The 22,352-nt window shown below is 46.5% G+C and overlaps 1 long non-coding RNA gene across 1 annotated transcript in view; it reads right to left on the bottom strand.

Annotated features, from left to right (window-relative positions):
- LOC140427042 (uncharacterized) overlaps positions 1–8,368 on the bottom strand; it is a 45,829-nt gene extending 37,461 nt beyond the window's left edge. The window contains exon 1 of the long non-coding RNA XR_011948371.1: positions 8,302–8,368. This is a non-coding gene — a long non-coding RNA (uncharacterized lncRNA). The remainder of the gene's footprint in view (positions 1–8,301) is intronic.
- Between the last annotated feature and the right edge of the window lie 13,984 nt (positions 8,369–22,352).

Genomic DNA, 22,352 nt, shown 5'->3' with positions numbered 1-22,352 from the left:
ATGTATCATCAAGACCCATTTGCATCCTCCTGCTGGCGCGCGGGCGCAAACCTCGATCCCAATGGCAGCAGGGAGCTGGAGCATTGGAAATGGCCACCAATCCCATTTCCTCCTCAACGATCCTCCACATCACAGGAACTCCACCACCGTCGGCAAGAGGCAGACAATTTAGCCCTGAATAGACGGATTAAATGGAAATTGTATAGGGGAGAAAATCATACTTTTCCACCACTTGCAGACTTGCCTTCATTCAATGGGGCAGGCAACACTACAGGCCACTCACTCCCTGCACAGCTTGCAGGGTGCTTCAGAGACACCAATGAAGAAAGCCACTTGGGCGACACAAGTAGCAGCCCACAGCACTATTTGCCCCTGGAGAATCGACTTCATTCTGTGTAGCAGCAATTCACACGAATATTTCCCCCGCATGTTTTATTAGAACAAAGAACAAAGAACAAAGAAATGTACAGCACAGGAACAGGCCCTTCGGCCCTCCAAGCCCGTGCCGACCATACTGCCCAACTAAACTACAATCTTCTACACTTCCTGGGTCCGTATCCTTCTATTCCCATCCTATTCATATATTTGTCAAGATGCCCCTTAAATGTCCCTATCGTCCCTGCTTCCACTACCTCCTCCGGTAGCGAGTTCCAGGCACCCACTACCCTCTGTGTAAAAAACTTGCCTCGTACATCTACTCTAAACCTTGCCCCTCTCACCTTAAACCTATGCCCCCTAGTAATTGACCCCTCTACCCTGGGGAAAAGCCTCTGACTATCCACTCTGTCTATGCCCCTCATAATTGTGTATACCTCTATCAGGTCGCCCCTCAACCTCCTTCGTTCCAGTGAGAACAAACCAAGTTTATTCAATCGCTCCTCATAGCTTATGCCCTCCATACCAGGCAACATTCTGGTAAATCTCTTCTGCACCCTCTCTAAAGCCTCCACATCCTTCTGGTAGTGTGGCGACCAGAATTGAACACTATACTCCAAGTGTGGCCTAACGAAGGTTCTATACAGCTGCAACATGACTTGCCAATTCTTATACTCAATGCCCCGGCCAATGAAGGCAAGCATGCCGTATGCCTTCTTGACTACCTTCTCCACCTGTGTTGCCCCTTTCAATGACCTGTGGACCTGTACTCCTACATCTCTTTGACTTTCAATACTCTTGAGGGTTCTACCATTCACTGTATATTCCCTACCTGCATTAGCCCTTCCAAAATGCATTACCTCACATTTGTCCGGATTAAACTCCATCGGCCATCTCTCCGCCCAAGTCTCCAGACAATCTAAATCCTGCTGTATCCTCTGACAGTCCTCATCGCTATCCGCAATTCCACCAACCTTTGTGTCGTCTGCAAACTTACTAATCAGACCAGTTACATTTTCCTCCAAATCATTTATATATACTACAAACAGCAAAGGTCCCAACACTGATCCCTGTGGAACACCACTGGTCACAGCCCTCCAATTAGAAAAGCATCCCTCCATTGCTACCCTCTGCCTTCTATGGCCTAGCCAGTTCTGTATCCACCTTGCCAGTTCACCCCTGATCCCGTGTGACTTCACCTTTTGTACTAGTCTACCATGAGGGACCTTGTCAAAGGCCTTACTGAAGTCCATATAGACAACATCTACTGCCCTACCTGCATCAATCATCTTAGTGACCTCCTCGAAAAACTCTATCAAGTTAGTGAGACACGACCTCCCCTTCACAAAACCGTGCTGCCTCTCACTAATACGTCCATTTGCTTCCAAATGGGAGTAGATCCTGTCTCGAAGAATTCTCTCCAGTAATTTCCCTACCACTGAAGTAAGGCTCACCGGCCTGTAGTTCCCGGGATTATCCTTGCTACCCTTCTTAAACAGAGGAACAACATTGGCTATTCTCCAGTCCTCCGGGACATCCCCTGAAGACAGCGAGGATCCAAAGATTTCTGTCAAGGCCTCAGCAATTTCCTCTCCAGCCTCCTTCAGTATTCTGGGGTAGATCCCATCAGGCCCTGGGGACTTATCTACCTTAATATTTTTTAAGACACCCAACACCTCGTCTTTTTGGATCACAATGAGACCCAGGCTATCTACACCCCCTTCTCCAGACTCAACATCTACCAATTCCTTCTCTTTGGTGAATACTGATGCAAAGTATTCATTTAGTACCTCGCCCATTTCCTCTGGCTCCACACATAGATTCCCTTGCCTATCCTTCAGTGGGCCAACCCTTTCCCTGGCTACCCTCTTGCTTTTTATGTACGTGTAAAAAGCCTTGGGATTTTCCTTAACCCTATTTGCCAATGACTTTTCATGACCCCTTCTAGCCCTCCTGACTCCTTGCTTAAGTTCCTTCCTACTTTCCTTATATGCCACACAGGCTTCGTCTGTTCCCAGCCTTTTAGCCCTGACAAATGCCTCCTTTTTCTTTTTGACGAGGCCTACAATATCACTCGTCATCCAAGGTTCCCGAAAATTGCCGTATTTATCTTTCTTCCTCACAGGAACATGCCTGTCCTGTATTCCTTTCAACTGACACTTGAAAGCCTCCCACATGTCAGATGTTGATTTGCCCTCAAACATCCACCCCCAATCTATGTTCTTCAGTTCCCGCCTAATATTGTTATAATTAGCCTTCCCCCAATTTAGCACATTCATCCTCGGACCACTCTTATCCTTGTCCACCAGTACTTTAAAACTTACTGAATTGTGGTCACTGTTACCGAAATGTTCCCCTACTGAAACATCTACCACCTGGCCGGGCTCATTCCCCAATACCAGGTCCAGTACCGCCCCTTCCCTAGTTGGACTGTTTACATATTGTTTTAAGAAGCCCTCCTGGATGCTCCTTACAAACTCCGCCCCGTCTAAGCCCCTGGCACTAAGTGAGTCCCAGTCAATATTGGGGAAGTTGAAGTCTCCCATCACCACAACCCTGTTGTTTTTACTCTTTTCCAAAATCTGTCTACCTATCTGCTCCTCTATCTCCCGCTGGCTGTTGGGAGGCCTGTAGTATACCCCCAACATTGTGACTGCACCCTTCTTATTCCTGATCTCTACCCATATAGCCTCACTGCCCTCTGAGGTGTCCTCTCGCAGTATAGCTGTGATATTCTCCCGAACAAGTAGCGCAACTCCGCCTCCCCTTTTACATCCCCCTCTATCCCGCCTGAAACATCTAAATCCTGGAACGTTTAGCTGCCAATCCTGCCCTTCCCTCAACCAGGTCTCTGTAATGGCAACAACATCATAGTTCCAAGTAGTAATCCAAGCTCTAAGTTTATCTGCCTTACCCGTAATGCTCCTTGCATTAAAACATATGCACTTCAGGCCACCAGACCCGCTGTGTTCAGCAACTTCTCCCCGTCTGCTCTGCCTCAGAGCCACACTGTCCCTATTCCCTAGTTCTCCCTCAATGCTCTCACCTTCTGACCTATTGCTCCCGCGCCCACCCCCCTGCCATACCATTAGTTATAAAAAACTCCAATAGAAGAGGTAAAGTGTTAAAATACAAACAGCGATGCAACCTGCCAACATTTACAAAGTTTTGAAACAACCAGTCTCAAATGACCTTCAGGTGATACGTCAGCTTGTCCAGTTTGCTCTAAAACCACCCTAATTTTCTATGTCTTACATAAAGTAAATTACTTATTGTAAATCGGGATCTTGAGTTTACTTTTATAAACAGCATGTCAACCGATTTCACTGTTCACCCAAGCTGGCAGTCACCTCACAACTTCTGCACAGTCCACTTACTATGATACCATGGATATAAGATAACCACAGGAGCTGAAATGTCTGCTGATGTACGTGTACAAGGACAATTAGACAAACTGTTAATAATAGCAACTTTGAATCTAAAAAGCCTATTCAACTGATAAAACTGAAAAACAGAACTTTTCTCATGGTTGCCTCCCCCTCACCACAGAGAGTGTAAAGGAGTGTTTAAAGATAATGAATCATTTGAGTATGCTCATATTTCAGAGAAAGGTCTCTTGACAGAATTCAAGTTGCATCTCACTCGGGTCTTTGAATTGAAAACACATTGGGGACTGACTGTTTACCAAAATAGCTGGGAAGACTTTAAAGACTGAAATCTTGTGGTTATAGCAACAATGGGGCCCGGCTCAGTTCATTTGGCTAGACAGCTGGTTTGTGATGCAGTACGAGGCCAGCACGAAGATTCAATTCTCGTAGCGGCTGAAGTTATTCATGAAGGCCCGCCTTCTCAACCTTGCCCCTCGCCTGAGGTGTGCTGACCCTCAGGTTAAATGTTCACCAGTCAGCTCTCCCCCGCAAAGGGGAAAGCAGCCTATGGTCATCTGGGACTATGGCGACTTTATCTTATAGCCACAGTGAAGAGTTTGTGTGCATAGAATTATTTCTGTCAGCCTGGATTCATCATTTTTCATGTCGAATTAAACTTTTTAAGAGTTGCTTTTAAGTGTCTCGGATTGTATTCAGCTGCATCACAACTTGTCTGCTGTCAGCCTTCACTGCATCGTGGAAGCAATTTATGCAGTAGTCGCCTGGAGCTCTGAGGGGAAGAGATGAAGGGAGGGAGAGGAGGAGGAGGATTATGAGAATGTGTCAGATGTGGCGCTGGTGCCTGCAGCCACACGCCTGACTGCTGGGAAGCTAGCAACAGGTACCAGGCATGCTGCATCTACATGTGTGTAAAACCATTTGGTGAATGCCGCTGCGACCCCCCACCCCATCCCACTAGATAGGCTTTGATCCAACATTCAACCTCAGTTATCATTCATACCCTTTCCTCCTCATGACCCCAGCACTCATCTTGAAGCTATAGGTCAGGTAAATAGGGGAAGCAACAAACTAGAGACCAGGAGAATGAGGAGTTCCAATAAAATCTTTGGTTCATTCCAATAAATAACATTACTCAATCAACACTGGTACAGCACCTATTAGAATTGCCATGGTGGCATTTGAACCCATGTCCCAGAGCATACGCCTAGACCTCTGGATTACTAGTCCATCAACATCACCACTATGCCAACTGTGGGTATACTGCCCATCTCTAAGTCTAAAAGGGAGGTGTTAGAATTGTCATGTTTTATAAGTGGTTATATTTTAAACTGCCTAATTCCAAGTTGAATGGACTTGGGAGTCTAGAATATAGCCAATTGGCATTTCCACCTTGATTCATGTTGCCTTGAAGGTGGGTGTTTTGAAGAGAAGAGTCCAAAAGCTATTGGCATATTATAGACTCCCTAGAATGCAGAAGGAGGCCATTCAGCCCATCGAGGCTGCCCCGACCCGCTGAAAGAGTCCCACCCTATTCCCGTAATCCAGTAACCCCACCCAACCTTTTGGACACAAAGGGCAATTTAGGATGCAAATCCACCTAACCTGCACATCTTTGGACTGTGGGAGGAAACCAGAGCACCCGGAGGAAACCCACACAGACATGGGGAGAAAGTGCAAATGCTGCACAGTCACCCAAGGCCGTAATTGAACCCGGGTGCCTGTCGCTGTGAAGCAGCAGTGCTAACCACTGTGCCGCCCATATTGGGTTATATAGTTTCCAAAGCTGTCACTGAACCTCACAGACCATGTGAGCCTGCAAGAGAGCGAGAGCAAGTGAAAAGGCAGGTGATAGGTACAGCCAATCCTGCACCTGAAGCAGAGAAGATGCTGACCCTATTTTTTATTCTTCACCATTTATATTACAGGAGGTAGGTAGGACTCATTTTGAAGAGATTAAGTTGCTGAGGACTTAAAGCAGACTAGAAAATTTGTCTAGCCTGGGCTCGATAGGAAGAATCTCCAGTGTACCCCTCACAGTGAAAGTCAGTTCTGGATTTAAAAGTTGCCTAGCTAGGACAAGAAAAAAGAAGCAGGCCACTGAGAGCAGATAATAGCTTTAAACTGGTCCGGAAGAATAAAGTGTCCATTTAAGAGACAGGGTAAGGTACAACCATGGTGGGGTATTTTTGGTTATTTAAAAGTTAAACCTTTCTATAGTTTAGAGTATAACTTACCTACAAAACCGGTGTTTAGTTTAGGTTCCTTTTACTTTGCTTGTAACAGTAAAAAGTATTAAGACACAAGTTATCTTTTCAGTCGGCCACTGGAATCCAAGTATATTTTAAAAGTTCTTGGTCTCTGAGGATATTGTAACATCTACCAGAAATAGACTCCTCCATTATGTCTCCAAGGCTACCTCCAAAAATGTGCACACATTTCCTCTTGCCACTCCACAAATCCTCTTTTCATGCATGACCGCCACCACCCCGCAACTAAAAGGCTCACCATCTCTATTCAGCTGAGTAAAGGAAGTGTCCTGCATCTTTTGATGGGTTTCTTCATTGCTGTCCCTATCTCCAGCACCTAATCCGATGTACATGAGACATATTTCGCAGCATGTAAACCCTAGCTATATCTATTGCAATACCCACTGATGTGTGCATGTCTGCACTGGTATAGGGCACACATATGTCTTCTGACTCTGCATCCCCAGGGTGGGCAGCACGGTAGCATTGTGGATAGCACAATTGCTTCACAGCTCCAGGGTCCCAGGTTCGATTCCGGCTTGGGTCACTGTCTGTGCGGAGTCTGCACATCCTCCCCGTGTGTGCGTGGGTTTCCTCCGGGTGCTCCGGTTTCTTCCCACAGTCCAAAGATGTGCAGGTTAGGTGGATTGGCCATGATAAATTGCCCTTAGTGTCCAAAATTGCCCTTAGTGTTGGGTGTGGTTACTGGGTTATGGGGATAGGGGGGAGATGTTGCCCTTGGGTAGGGTGCTCTTTCCAAGAGCCGGTGCAGACTCGATGGGCCGAATGGCCTCCTTCTGCACTGTAAATTCTATGATAATCTGAGGACACTCAAGGACCTGTGGAAGATTCATAGAATATAATCATATATAATAGTTACAACACTGAAAGGAGGCCATTCAGTTAACCATGTCTGTGATACCTTTTTCTAAGAATCACGCAGCTAGTCCCACCCTGGTAGCCCTGCAAACGTTTTCTCTTCAGATGATTATCTAATTCCCTTTTGAGTGTCTCAACTGAACCTGCCTGCACCACACTGCCAAGCAGCACATTTCAGATCCTAACCATTAGCTTGTGTAAAACAGGTTTTTCTCCCGTCACCAGCACTTCTTTTGCCAAGCTTCTTAATGCATGTCTCCTGCTTCTTTTAAAGGTTTTAAAATAAACTTTGATCATGCTTGCAAAGTTATTTGTCTGAAATAGAGCCATAGAATTCCTACAGTGCAGAAGGAGGCCATTCGGCCCATCGATCCATCCCCTACCCTATCCCCTTAACCCCATATCCCCACCTAACCTGCACATCTTTGGACACTAATGGGCCATTTAGCAGAGCCAATCCACCTAATTTGCACATCTTTGGACTGTGGGAGGAAATTGCAGCGCCCGGAGGAAACAGATGCAGACACTGGGTGAAAGTGCAAATTCCACACAGACAAGGCTGGAATTTAACCCTGTGCTGTGAGGAAGCAGTGATAACCACTGTACCACCGTGCAGCCCCCATGAACTTTAAAACTACAGGCAAATAAAGCATTGGTAATCAGTGCATTAGTCATACCGAAAGTAGAGATGAGATAACAATGGGATGGTTCGAAAAGATCAGTCCACTGGAAATTATACATGATTAAGTATTCAAGGCTTGGCATTCAGGTATTAAAACAATTATAGAAACAACAACTGTCGGAATGCTACTCAGCTCAGGGGCATTATAGGTTACTGTTGCACTGAAGTCATAACTCTGGAAACTCAATGCTCTATTCAACAAATAACTGTAAAATACAAAGACCTATGTACAAAGTGTTGCATTATGTTGGTCCAAATGGTCATTTGATTCACTTTTATCTGAGAGCAAGAAATTTAACTTGGGCAATGAAGTTTCAGGCAAGAATCAAATTGAAGGCTGAGAAATGTGATTCTTGTCTTCTAAAAGCATTTTGTGGTAGTAGCGTAGTAAAGATTATACAAGGTTTTGCACATCCTTTCTCTACTCTGCGCATATTTGAAGAGTTGGGGCTTGAAGGAACTTCTGAATCACTCAGTTCCAGACTGGAGAGAGAAGGGATGATGTGAGATGTAGCTGAATTTATTTTCTGGAAACATTGTTTGCTCTTTTCTGATAGTTTTAAGTGTTACAATTTCAAACTTCCGCTATGGACTTACAGCACCTGTTGAAAACAAGGGCAGTTTGTTCAAGATGTTCCCCGGGGCACTCACTGGACAGTGAAAGTTTGTTAAAGTATTTAAAAGTTTATAAAGTGTTTAAAAGAATTTATAATAATTCTAAAACACTCACCTGCCAGACAGCCTTTTTGGCTGTGATTTCAGCTCATAATGGCACAGGGAGGGACTTTGCTCAGAATGCACCTAATTGTAAGACCTCACTGTTCCTCACATCAGCAGGTCATGCTGCAGCCAGAAATTGAAATTCTTGCTCCAGCGAACAAAATGGTTAAGTTCTCATTTCTCAGCTTCAACGCTTCTGATCGCAAAATCCACTTTCACTTTTGACAGCCTTTGCAACGATTGTCAGCGTTGGCACGGTGTACAACGTTTTGCCTTCTGCAGATTTAAAATCCCTAGTGGTCAAAAAGCAACACAATTTTGCCCAAAGGTTCAATGTACACGTGGGGTGAATTTTACGAACCCTGTAGTCAGTGTATTTGAAGGTGGGGGGACACATTAAATAGGATAGATGGTTAGTTTACCACCTTCCTGCTCAGCCCCGTGCTGTACCCCATAATATGGTGGGCCAGGCATCAGCCAGCCTGCTCACCCATTGAGGTCCTTAAATGGTCAATTGATGGTGAAGTAGTTTCAGGAGAAAAAGCATCCAGGGCAATTGGTTGGCCACTTCCCGACTTTAAAATGGTGACCCGCAAAGAATGCAGGGAAATTAAGTCAACACAGGCAAAACAAGCAGGTGCAAAATTTCCTGTGTATCAGAACTTACAGAAACCCAGACAGCACTGAAACTAACAGCCATCTGCATATTAATGAGCGATCCCCGGGAACAATTGGAAACAGTTAAGGTAAACAAGGCCAAGCCAGACTCCTCGGCGCCAGCAGGAGCCAAGACAAAGGAAGGCCAACGGACACCTAGGGACCGCCCAGCGATCAGGGAACAGCTCCAGTATTGGAGAAATCGATCCAAGTGATCAGAACGTAGTTCAATCACTTGGAACCAGGTATGGGGTCTGCCCAAAGGGGCGGGAAGCCCCTGGGGACTATAAAATAGAGTCCCCAAGTTCAATTCGTCCTTCTTGGCAGGGTCACTCAGCAGCTCGAAACAACCCTTGACAGTGACCTGCCTAGCTGCTACATCAACCAAGTAAGTCTCCAGTCAATGCACACTATGATATAGGTGCTCCTAGCTACCAGTCCATACCAGCTTTGAAGCCTGCAGACTCAGAACCCGAACAAAAGGCCATTTGTTCCCCATACCTGGTGGGCCAGTTCCAAAGCTAAGTATAGGCCTTTTAGTGTTAGAGATAGTCTAGTAAGTAGAGTTTTATGCATGAGTAGTGATTGACTGTGTATAATAAATGTGTTTTGATTTGAAACTTACTAACTGGTGTATTGAGTTATTGATCAGTACTTGAACTTGAACCGCGTGGCGGTATCATAAAAGATACCTGGCGACTCTCGAGCAAAGGTTATAGAAACAGAGCAAATTAAGTCAAGATACAACGGGCAACATTTAAGAGCCAACCAAAAGTTAGCAACATTTAGTGGCGACATCTGACGGGACCCGACTTAGAAGTGGCCTAACCACTCCGGGAGAACCCAAAATTTGAATTGAGAATCCAATTGGGAACAGAAACAGTCACAAGTGTTCAAGCAGTTCTGATCAATCCTCATAATTTGGAAGCGTATTAATGCATGCGTAACTAACAGGGCTATAAGGTAAAACTGATAGATTTTTGTTGCGAAAAACTGTCGGGAGTTTGTATTCCGGAAAGTAGCGAACGCCGTACCCGTGTTTACAGCACCACCTTAGCTCCCCTGTTCCAAATTTTAAACGAGCATTCAGATAGGAAAAATGGCAATGAAGGCAATGGAACGCCTCATGAACCCTGAAGAATTTGTGGTCGCAGCGACCAGCAGTAGAGTAGGACAGTGTCCCGTTTGGGAAGAAGAGATCGGAAAATATCTCAAAGGGAAGGGATGGCCCCTTTGGAGTGAATTCTGTGATAACGAGGAATCAGGTCCCGGGTGTATAGGACATACTTGGTGGGAGAACCTGAGCGAAATTCATAAGAAGAATTTAGGGAAAGCTCGCAAACCGATGGCAATCGTGTCCTGTCTGGCACAATTGCGAGGCACAGAGGTGGTCGTTCGGACGCTCCGCAAAGAGATAGAAGAGAGACATCGAATGAGCAAGGTCGATGTTCGTGAGATCGAGAGAGAGAATGTAGAATTAAGAAGGAAGTTGGCAGCAAAGGACGGAAAGGTGGATGATGCCAAGTGGGCACACCAGTCTTGTCTAGCGCATCTGAGCAGCTTCCAAACCCAATATGATAAGGCCTATCAGGACACGCAACGTGCAGTCCTGTAAGAGAAGAGACAGAGAAACAGGTAGAGGCGTTGCAAAGGCAGTGCAGTGATCTAAAAGCAGCGTTAAGAGCATTCCATGCTGCCACCACGGAGCACAGACAAAGCTCAGTGGATCATGCAAAATGCAGGAAGCAGATTGCGGAACTGCAGTCTTTGCTTTCAGTGCAAAATGGGTTTCAGAGCACTTTTGGATCCCAATTAGATGAGGAAGTCGGCCCTGATTGGCGAGAATTAAACAAAACCACGCATAGGTATGTTCAGGGAACATGTGCGCAAGGAAAGCCCCAAAAGAGAAAAGCACCCCAACCCCCCACAGAACAGATAGATCAGGCACCCATGAATCCAGTAACCACCCACCGCACAGTCACATCAGAAGGAGACGCGGAATTCCTTTACACCACCCCCTTAACCTGTAGCCACGTAAAATGGCTGCTTCCCGATTAATTTGGCCAAAACCCGATTTAAAATGGCTAACTGGAAAGGCTGCTGGGAAAAGCAGGTAACAAGACACAAACGGACAGCTGCAGACAGAATAGCATATTCGGCTCTGGGGAAGTTGGCCCAGATCGATACTCAGGGCTATTAACAGCCCATCAACCCAGACATTTGCAGTACATTCAGGACTCTTAACAGCCCATCCACCCAGACATCTGCAGTTTAATCGGCTATCCCCGGGAACAATTGCAACATATTAGCAATTGAATACCGGGCCAGACCTGTCGGCGCCTGCAGTGGCCGAAACAAAGGCAGGTGAACGACCACCCCCCGATCGGAGAATCGCCTCGCAATTGGACGTATCGAACCCAGTGGTGGGAACAAGTCCAATCACTTGGGACTCAGGGTCAAGGGCCGCCCCGAGAGGCGGGAAGCCCCTGGGCCCTATAAAGTGAGGGGCCAAGTTCAGATCTCTCTCTCTCTCCCTTCTTCGCCTGCTCGAGACCTCCGCAAGAACAGCAACCGGCAACCGTAAGTTTGAATCCAGCGATCGCTATCCGATAAAGACTCCTAGCCATCGACCTGTAGCAGCCTTTTGAATCCCGCGGGCCATATCCGATTGGATAAGCCATTCGTTTCCCTGACCTGGTGGGCTCTTCCTAAAGTTAAGTATTGGCCAGTAGTGATAGGTTTATTATATAGATAGTAGGATTATTGTGTAAACATTACTTGTGGTATATAATAAATGACCGTTGATTTCAATCTTACTAAGCGGTGTGCTGACTTATTAATCATAACCTGAACTTGAACCACGTGGCGGTATCAGAAAGATACCTGGCGACTCGTGAGCAAAGGTGACGTAATCAGAGCTAATAAACTAAGGCTAAAAAGAGCAACAAACCGTGACCCAATTACGGGATGCGTGCGAAAAGATCACACCGTTCCTCCCCACCTCAGACCCCCACCACTTCTTTGCTAGAGTAAAGCAGCAGGCGACCATGTACGGCCTGGATGAGCATGAGCAAGTGAAGCTCACGGTTTTGAGTTTAGTCCCTTCAGTTGTAGCAGCCCTTCCCGACCCACAGAATGTAGGAGGAGGCACCCTTGCAGAGATGCACACGGCGATCCTAGATGCGATCGGTTATAACAGAGGTAACGCAGTAGAAGGCCTGAGTAAGTGCAGGCAGAAGAAAACAGAACATCCCACAGCATTTGCTGGACGCCTGTGGATCAATTTTACAGCCGTTTTCGGAAACTTAGTCCGCGCCCATTTGTCCCCAGACAACATGGCCAAATGGACCCGCACCCTTATCTCCCAAGCCACAGAGGTAGGACAAAAAGCTTGTACTAATTATGACCCCTTGGAAGAAATGCACAACGAAAAGTGGGTTTTAAAAAGGTTGTCCCGCACCTGGGAGCAATCTGTCCACAACAAACCCGCAATTAGAAAACCCGAAGAACATCAGGCAGAGGCAGATATCCACGCAGTTAAAGCACACCAGAACCCCGCATGGATGAACGAAGGCAGGCACAGCCCCCCACAGAAACCACAGGAGTGTTACAACTGTGGACAATTAGGTCACTTTGCATGAGAGTGCAATGCCCCACGAAAGCCACAGAGAGCCCAGCAGGCAGGCAATCTGAATAGAAACAGGACAAAGCCAGTCCATAGTGTAAGCCCCGGTTCAGACCAAGCAGACCTGAACGGAACTGACTGACAGTGTTTGGGCTCCCCCAGTTGGGTCTGCGACACCCTTTGGGATAGGTCCGGCCGACCAGTAGTTGCAGCAAGGATACGGGGACAACCCATCGAATTTCTCTGGGACACAGGAGGGTCCCGCACCACAATGAATTCTTCCACCATGTTCCAAAAAGACACGTGGCCCACTACAGCCACAATCACCCTCAGCGGCTTCACAGGCCACTCACAGCAAGGACACATAACAGCCCCTGTACCCATTCAAATTGGCAATATTACAACAAAACACCCCATAGATTTAATCGATCTACCCCACACAGCAGAACACATTTTGGGCATTGATTTTATTAACTTCCACCACCTTTCATTTGATCCAGTAAACCAATGTGTCTGGAAAATGGCAAAATCCGCAAGAGCCCCCGCAACGCTCACAGTAGGTGAGTATGCAAACAAGATTAGTGCAGTCGGCGAATTTTGGTTTGACCCGACCACGATTAGCAGACAAGCAGGTTAGGGCAGTTCTGCAGAAGCACAGGACAGCATTCGCGACCCACAAACACGACTGTGGCCGGATGACTGGTTCCATTCAAATCACAGGACCTGACCCTAGAACCCCAAAACAGTACGGATTTCCCCAAGAGGCAGAGGGAGAAATCTCAAAGGTTATCGATAGCTTATTAGAGCAGGGCGTACTTAGATCAGTAGCCTCTACTAATAATGACCCGATTTGGCCAGTAAGAAATCCCGATGGATCATGGCGACTGACCATCGATTACCGGGAACTCAACAAAGTCACCCCCGCAGCAGCCCCCACGGCAGCCACAGGTCCCGAGACCATGCTCAAACAGGGACTCAACTCACGATATTTTACGGTTTTGGACATCAGTAACAGATTCTGGTCCATTCAATTGGCAAAAGCGTGCCAATACAAATTTGCCTTCACTTTTAAAGGTCAGCGGTACACGTGGACATGCCTTCCACAAGGATTCCACAACTCCCCCTCCATTTTCCACCGACAGCTAGCAAATGGTTTGTCAAAATTTTCTCGCCCCGAATGTCTGGTCCAGTATGTGGACGACCTATTACTGCAGACAGACACCAAGGCAGAGCACATCGAGCTTCTGTCCGAGCTCCTGGAACTCCTACAGCAGATTGGTTATAAAGTAAACCCCAAAAAGGCCCAAATTTTGGAAAACAAAATGATGTATTTGGGAACTATTATCACGCATGGTAAACGTGAGATTGAGCATAAAAGACCATAAGACCATAAGACCATAAGACATAGGAGCGGAAGTAAGGCCATTCGGCCCATCGAGTCCATTCCACCATTCAATCATGGCTGATTTCAACTCCATTTACCCGCTCTGTCTCCATAGCCCTTAATTCCTCGAGAAATCAAGAATTTATCAACTTCTGTCTTAAAGACACTCAACGTCCCGGCCTCCACCGCCCTCTGTGGCAATGAATTCCACAGACCCACCACTCTCTGGCTGAAGACATTTCTCCTCATCTCTGTTCTAAAGTAACTCCCTTTTATTCTAAGGCTGTGCCCCCGGGTCCTAGTCTCCCCTGCGAATGGAAATAATTTCCCTACGTCCACCCTATCTAAGCCATTCATTATCTTGTAAGTTTCTATCAGATCTCCCCTCAACCTCCTAAACTCCAATGAACATAATCCCAGGATCCTCAGACGTTCATCGTATGTTAGGCCTACCATTCCTGGGATCATCCGTGTGAATCTCCGCTGGACCCGCTCCAGTGCCAGAATGTCCTTCCTGAGATGTGGGGCCCAAAATTGCTCACAGTATTCTAAATGGGGCCTAACTAATGCTTTATAAAGCTTCAGAAGTACATCCCTGCTTTTATATTCCAAGCCTCTTGAGATAAATGACAACATTGCATTTGCTTTCTTAATTATGGACTCAACCTGCAAGTTTACCTTTCGAGAATCCTGGACTAGGACTCCCAAGTCCCTTTGCACTTCAGCAATATGAATTTTGTCACCGTTTAGAAAATAGTCCATGCCTCTATTCTTTTTTCCAAAGTGCAAGACCTCGCACTTGCCCACATTGAATTTCATCAGCCATTTCTTGGACCACTCTCCTAAACTGTCTAAATCTTTCTGCAGCCTACCCACCTCCTCCATACTACATGCCCCTCCACCTATCTTTGTATCATCGGCAAACTTAGCCAGAATGCCCCCAGTCCCGTCATCTAGATCGTTAATATATAAAGAGAACAGCTGAATAGTAACAGGACAAAGCCCATACATAGTGTAAGCACCCATTCAGACCAGACAGACATGAACGGAACTGACTGACGGAGTTCGGGCTTTCCCACCTAGGACCTGATCCTTGACCCCAGAAGCAATACGGATTTCCCCAAGAGGCAGAAGGAGAAATCTCAAAGGTTATTGACAGCTTATTAGAACAAAGCGTACTTAGATCGGTAGCCTCTCCTAATAATGCCCCGATTTGGCCAATGAGAAAGCCCGATGGATCATGGCAACTGACCATCGATTATCAGGAACTCAACAAAGTCACACCATGCAGCTTTGGCAACCCTCATCCATTCACGAGTATGGCATCCAGGAGAAGATGATGACATTGAGTCTGACTCCCAAAACGAGAACCCCTTTGCGACACTGTTCGCAACTGATAACTGAGGTGTCCAGATGATGTTTAAAAAAAAAAGGAACCGCTTGGGAGAAACGGTGTCCTTTCTGATGGAACCTGCACCATATTCGTTGAATGTTTGTTCAATGAGTGTTATTGTTATGTGTTGTGTGTAAAATCTGAAAATCTTTCACGACCCCACGTCACCACCCCTTTGACGCCCAATGATGGTTAAAGGAACAAGTTTGTCCCAGACAATAGTTCAGAGGAACTAGTCTGTCGATAGAAATTTGTTCAAGATACAGGTTTGTCCCAGACAATAGTTCAGAGGAACTAGTCTGTTGACAGAAAATTGGTAAAGGTACAAGTGTGTCCCAGACAATAGTTCAGAGGAACCAGTCTGTCGGCAGACAACAATCATATCTACTCTCTTGATTCAAAGGTAATCACGTGAGGCAGCCCCCACGATGACCACATTCTTACCCGTTCTTGCCGGTTGCTCAGGCAGTGGAGAAACGGCATTGATCCCCGCCCTGCCTGAGGACTCCCCACTGGTCAGCTTCGCTCGAGTAGAGCACATACGGCATTGATCACCGTCCTACCCGGGGATTCCATCCGAATCTTACCCGCCACGGCCCATGCGCACCCCATTTTGGCTCGTTACGTTCAAAATTTGTTTGTTTGATTTTGGCAACCCTTAGGATTGCTTCCCGATGCTAATTACATCCTCAAACACTGGGATGGTAAATCACATAGGCTGCGAGATGGCTCGTAGTGCGGCAGTATTTCTTAGATGTCTAGTCCAAATATTCGGTTTTTTTTAAAAATGAAAGAGTCACACATGGTGACCAATTATAAAGGGAAATTGGCACTAAAAGACAGACGTGCTAACGTACAAGATATTAAACAAGATAGTAACAGAACCTATGCTTGATCCACAGAATTCCAGAAGCTCCAGGAAGAGAGAAGAGACGAAAAAAGAGAGAAGAGAAGAAAGAAGAGAACAATGAAGACATCATACGTGTTTTTCGTTATCAATGTAATGTGTATTCGGTTACGCGCGAACGCGAACCCCCTGACCCCAACCCCCCGGCTGTCAATGATTCACTTCCCCATAGCACCCAGAGCCCAGTGACAAGTAACAACACACAATCATGGTTTATAGGTTTATAACATGGTACTCCCTTTCATACGTAATTGAATCCCTTCCAGTACTGGCGATATTCTGCAGCATCGTGCAGACTATCTGCATGAGAAAATGGCGAAGGAGGGCCCACCGCTCTCGCACCCCGGTATACAGGATAAGATCCCCTATCTTCGGTTTTCACCAGGCCCCCGAAACCCTGGATCTACAATAAAGGACATTCGTTTGCGTCATTTGTAAATAAAGAAAGATTGTACAACTCTGTGTTTGACCCTGTGTGAACGCTGCTATTATTTTTTGTATTGTTAGGAAGTTAGTATGGTTGGATGTTTAAGTGAGTGTAGTTTATGAAAGATAGTTAGAGGTACTGTTTTTTTAATGTTGTACTGCATGCCCCTTTTGAGACGTAGCGCCACTTAGAATTGTCAGTTAAAATTTTCTTACATAGTTATGGTCAATGTAGAGGCCATGAAAGAGTGCTCGCTGGGTCAGGGAGTGAAGACGATGCAGTTATGTGATCCTTCACGCTTCGCGTTAGGGATCACAAGGAGGGTGTGTAGCCACCTGGGTTGGCCACTTCCCTACTTTAAAATGGTGACCCGCAAAGAATGCAGGAAAATTCAGTCAACATAGGCAAAACAAGCAGGTGCAAAGTTTCCTGTGTATCAGAACTTACAGAAGCCCAGACAGCACTGAAACTAACAGCCATCTGCATATTAATGAGCGATCCCCGGGAACAATTGGAAACAGTTAAGGTAAACAAGGCCAAGCCAGACTCCTCGGCGCCAGCAGGAGCCAAGACAAAGGAAGGCCAACGGACACCTAAGGACCGCCCAGCGATCAGGGAACAGCTCCAGTATTGGAGAAATCGATCCAAGTGATCAGAACGTAGTTCAATCACTTGGAACCAGGTATGGGGTCTGCCCAAAGGGGCGGGAAGCCCCTGGGGACTATAAAATAGAGTCCCCAAGTTCAATTCGTCCTTCTTGGCAGGGTCACTCAGCAGCTCGAAACAACCCTTGACAGTGACCTGCCTAGCTGCTACATCAACCAAGTAAGTCTCCAGTCAATGCACACTATGATATAGGTGCTCCTAGCTACCAGTCCATACCAGCTTTGAAGCCTGCAGACTCAGAACCCGAACAAAAGGCCATTTGTTCCCCATACCTGGTGGGCCAGTTCCAAAGCTAAGTATAGGCCTTTTAGTGTTAGAGATAGTCTAGTAAGTAGAGTTTTATGCATGAGTAGTGATTGACTGTGTATAATAAATGTGTTTCGATTTGAAACTTACGAACTGGTGTATTGAGTTATTGATCAGTACTTGAACTTGAACCGCGTGGCGGTATCATAAAGATACCTGGCGACTCTAGAGAAAAGGTTATAGAAAAGAGAAAATTAAGTCAAGATACAACGGGCAACATTTAAAAGCCAACCAAAAGTTCGTAACACATTGCACCACAAAAGGATGATTATTCCAGCCCATCCGGTGGTTGTGGGGCGGGGGGGCTTCTGCCCGAGAAGTAAAAGAACCACCAAGTCATCCGGTAATAAGCACTCTGGGAAGAAGAGCCGATTCCCTTCTTCCTGGCACAAACATATAACCCCCCACCTCCCCCCCGCCAAACCACTGGGCGAAATCCTGATAAGGACCATCACAATACTCACCTAAATGAAATGAAAAAAAGGAGAAAAAAAACCCAAAGAAGGGTCACCCAGCTTAGTTCAAAGCAACCCCTGTTGCAGAAAGAATATCCAGAGCAACCTCCCTCCTCAACAACCCAACCACCACAATAAATCAGGAGAGGAACACGAAGAGAGACCCAAACGGAGGAAAGGAAAAACTCAAAATCAAGGAAGAGACAGAAGAAACCCAGTTCTCACCAGGATGCAAACTCTGCTCAGGCCAAAGGACAAAGACACGGATTCTTAATTCAAAGAACATACAAATGCAAAAGAAAAATCCAACTTGGATTAGCTCTACCTGGGGGTCTATCCTCAATCTCAGTGGGGACTGAACTAACCGTACCAACCGTATCCACACACACCTCACCCCGTCCCAATTCCACTCGACCTCTTCATAACCGAGACAAGGGGTTTCAAGAAAACACTCCCCTCCCCCAACCACAAGGATTAGAGACACAGTAACCAAAAGGAATAAAACTGTGCACAAATCACACCTCCCATAATTGACTTAAAATGATCTTACTAACATAGGATAATAGGATAAGGATAATCAACGCACTTCCCTACAGGAAAAAAGACAGCAATAAAATGTCAATAACATGATCAACAAAGAGTAACAATCAGGATTATAGAAAAGCTGTAGGGTAAACTGCAGGATAAAGACGTCTTCCATGTCGTAAGAGAAAGCAAAGGATAAGGCAGGATCAACGAGTATTCTTCAGGATCATTCAAGTATTCTATCGATCAAAGCCTGAGATACCTTCACTTCCACCATGCCTTCTCTCTGACGCCCGGGAGGTCCACAACTTAGGTCCCGACCAGGGGGAATGACTTGACCCGCTCAGCCATCCAATCCCTCATGACAAGCATCGAGAATAGGACAAAATAGGACCAGGGATCAGTGGGCCCTACTGACTCCTGGTCTCCATGGAATCAGATGCACCCAACCTCGAAATCAAGATTACCAAAACATGGCAGCCAATTCTTGAACTCAATCAGGAGCTCATCTCCCATCTGTTGCCAGGGACTAGGCTCAGGGATACATACTGCCCATTCCTTTCTCCCAAACCCACCAGGATAAACGACACACCATGCAGCAGGACTTTGATGATGCAAAGGTGACTCCTATCCTAGGGATAGGGCTCTTTCGAGTACAAGAACCCTCTCATGCGTATCCACCACTCTTCTGAAGGGACCACTTGGAGTGAGCTCCAATGACCTGCATCGCAGAGCCAAAATTCTCAGTCAAGGCAACATCTTCAATGGCGGCCATCACCCGATGCACACAGCGCCACCAAGACGAGAGCCCACTCAGCAGCAACTGCGCCACATCAAGCTGGGCCCACTCCAAATACCTAGAACAGACAAGGATTTTCGCATTTTATCTCAATTTTTTCTTGCAAAAAGGCCAATCAGGAGCTTCCAGTGATGTGCAGCCCAAGAAAACGCAAGTACGAAATGTACACCATAATGAAATGACAGATTAAAGGATGGGCGGAGCTGGAGCCCGTGAAAACGCGGCCACTCCCTGGCTCACATCACGTGACTCCTCCCGCCCCCTTTCTTGACAAGCTCAACCAAGAAGCTAAGGTGGCATTATAATTCTCTAAGAATTCCTTACAATAGTCTGTCAGACACAGAAATAACTCAAGGACACTTACTAACCCTGGACAAGATAATTCCTGTATCACTTGGTGCTTTGCTTCATCTATCGCATGCTTTTTGAATTAAAGAGTTAGTCTAAGAAATTTGTGTTATTTCTAACTTATTTGACCCCTCTTGGAGTTCATGTTACAAGGGGCTTTTCACAGTAACTTCATTGAAGCCTACTTGTGACAATAAGCTATTAAAATAAAATAAAAATGTTGCAACCCAGCATTTACAACAGGGGCTGGATTCTCTAGTCGCCGACGCCAAAATCGCGTTCAGTGGATGCCCAGAGAATCCAAGTTTTCGACCAAATCAGGGGCGGCACCGCTTTTGCAATGCTCCGACCCCTCCAAATGGCATACTCGGAGAGTACGCCGCGTTATGTATTGACGGCCTCAGGACATTCCCTGATGCTCCGTCCCCGACCGGCCGAGTTTCCGATGGCATGGGACACGTGTGGTCTCACCCATCAGGAACTTAGCGTGGTGGCTCGTGACTCAGTCCAGCACCGCCATAGTCGGGGAAGGGCCGATCTGTGGCATTATTCGGGGTCGGGGGCACTGTGGGGGTTGGTCCGGGGCGCGCGAGCCGGCCGAAGGGGGGGCTATTTCGCGGGCTGGGTCCGCGGCCTGCATCCATCATGAAGCACGGCGCGGCCACTGCAGGCCGCCACCGTGCAGATGCGCGGCCACGGACCCGGCAATTCTCTGGGGCGTATCAACAGCTAGAGCCAGGTGCTCTACGCAGCTGTCCTGCTAGCCCCTAGCAAAACCGGGAATCGATGGTCGTTTTACGCCAGTTTTCCTTACGTAAAATGCCACCATTCCCATGTCGGCGTGGGGACATAACCCCAGAACCGGAGAATCCAGCCCCTGTTCTTTCAGTAGCTCCTTTTGCTCTCCCTTAATCTCCGAGCAAAGCAACATACCATTCACATACTCAACAAGCAAGCCTGGCTCACTAAATTCTTTCCGATATTTGGCCGTGCACAGATGAGAAATGGGTGGGCTACCCCTGTGAAACCCGTTTGGCTGCCAGTTCCACATAACTGCTGCCCTTTGAAAGTAAAGGCAAACATTTACTGACCCTTTCATTGTAAGGGAATTGACCAGAATTTGTTGGATATATGTAGTACTGTGGACACGGTGGCAGACCTACGATGCTAACAATTCAGTCAACTGTGGGAGGTGCAAGTGGGATATTTTAATTCAAGACACTGTAATCTATAGTCCTCCACCAAGAATTGTTCAACTTCTTAACTGGCCATAGAGGAGAATTTATAGGCATTGCAAGGGGCCTCAATCATTACCCATTATTACACCAATGATGTAATTGTTTTTTCCAAATTGCTGGGCCAAGTGTACTGTTTGTGTGACCTAGATTTGGTTTCCTCCCCATATACATCTCTACCCCTGCCACGGTCATATTTGTGGATGGTGAAAGCTCCTTTGGATTCCACACTGTGGTACGGTGTCTCTTGGGCACCCTAAATACTAATATTTCCAGGTTGTGTAGGAACCCACAGGTGTTATCTCCTCTGCCTCCTCGTGTTGTTGAGGTATTACAACTATTTTTTTATTATTCTCTGCCGCACCACACAAACAATTGTTAGCCACATCCACAATACAGTAATAGACCCGCATCTATACTGAACCTGACATTTCAGCTCCCGCCCTGCCATTATCATGCATGCCCACTTTGTTTAGAGGGTTTGATACCAACAATCCTCCCCTCCTATCCCCCCCAGCCCTCCCCCACCTACCTGAGCCACTGAATCACCCACAAAACCTCAGAGGATATGGGGTTCCACCTGACCATCATCAGAGACAATGATAGTGATGCGACCATCAATTCACTCAAAGACACGAGTAGAAGTAAACCGTGGTTTTAATCAGCTTAGAACAGTGCCTGCCTGCGACTGGTACAATACTGTGAACAGCCTACAGGTCAACTGCTCTTTATACTTCCTTTCAAGGGGAGGAGCCATGGGCGGAGCCCGTACATGCCCCAACATATCGCCCTGTGGGTGAAGCCACACAATGGCAGAACATAATACTAATACACTGGTGAATTACTAGTACGAATCATTCACCACATATAGCAATATACAGCCTATCATAACCTTGGTACCCAATTGGACACAGGTTGGGACCGACCCCTCCAGACTCGAGATTCCACATTATCTTCCCCAGCCAAATGGATATTTCTTCGGGTAGCCTCATAATATCCTCACGTATCTTTTCACACACCTAGTAAATAAGCAAGTCATATCTCCTTGAGTGGGTCGCTTGATCAAGGCCCAGATGACACGGGGCCTCCAACGTCCCCTTCTTTCGAAGCCCGTAGGAACCTTGGGGAGGATGGCAGAAATTCTGGGACTCAAGGTGAAAATCCAACAAGTGTTTTTTCTTCTAATCATCAAGATGGTCTATTTACAGAGGAGGGTCTCTTTTATGCTCCAACGTCTTCAAATCAAAGCATATTTTCCTTAATTCCTCCGTAATATACTGCACATTCTCAATCTAATGCACTTTGAGCCTCAATATCATCAAGTACCATGCACT

This window comes from Scyliorhinus torazame, chromosome 7 (assembly GCF_047496885.1).
Source record: "Scyliorhinus torazame isolate Kashiwa2021f chromosome 7, sScyTor2.1, whole genome shotgun sequence".
Taxonomy (NCBI): Eukaryota; Metazoa; Chordata; class Chondrichthyes; order Carcharhiniformes; family Scyliorhinidae; genus Scyliorhinus; species Scyliorhinus torazame.
The sequence above is the reverse complement of the archived record's forward strand: the minus strand, read 5'-3'. Positions and strand labels throughout refer to the sequence as shown.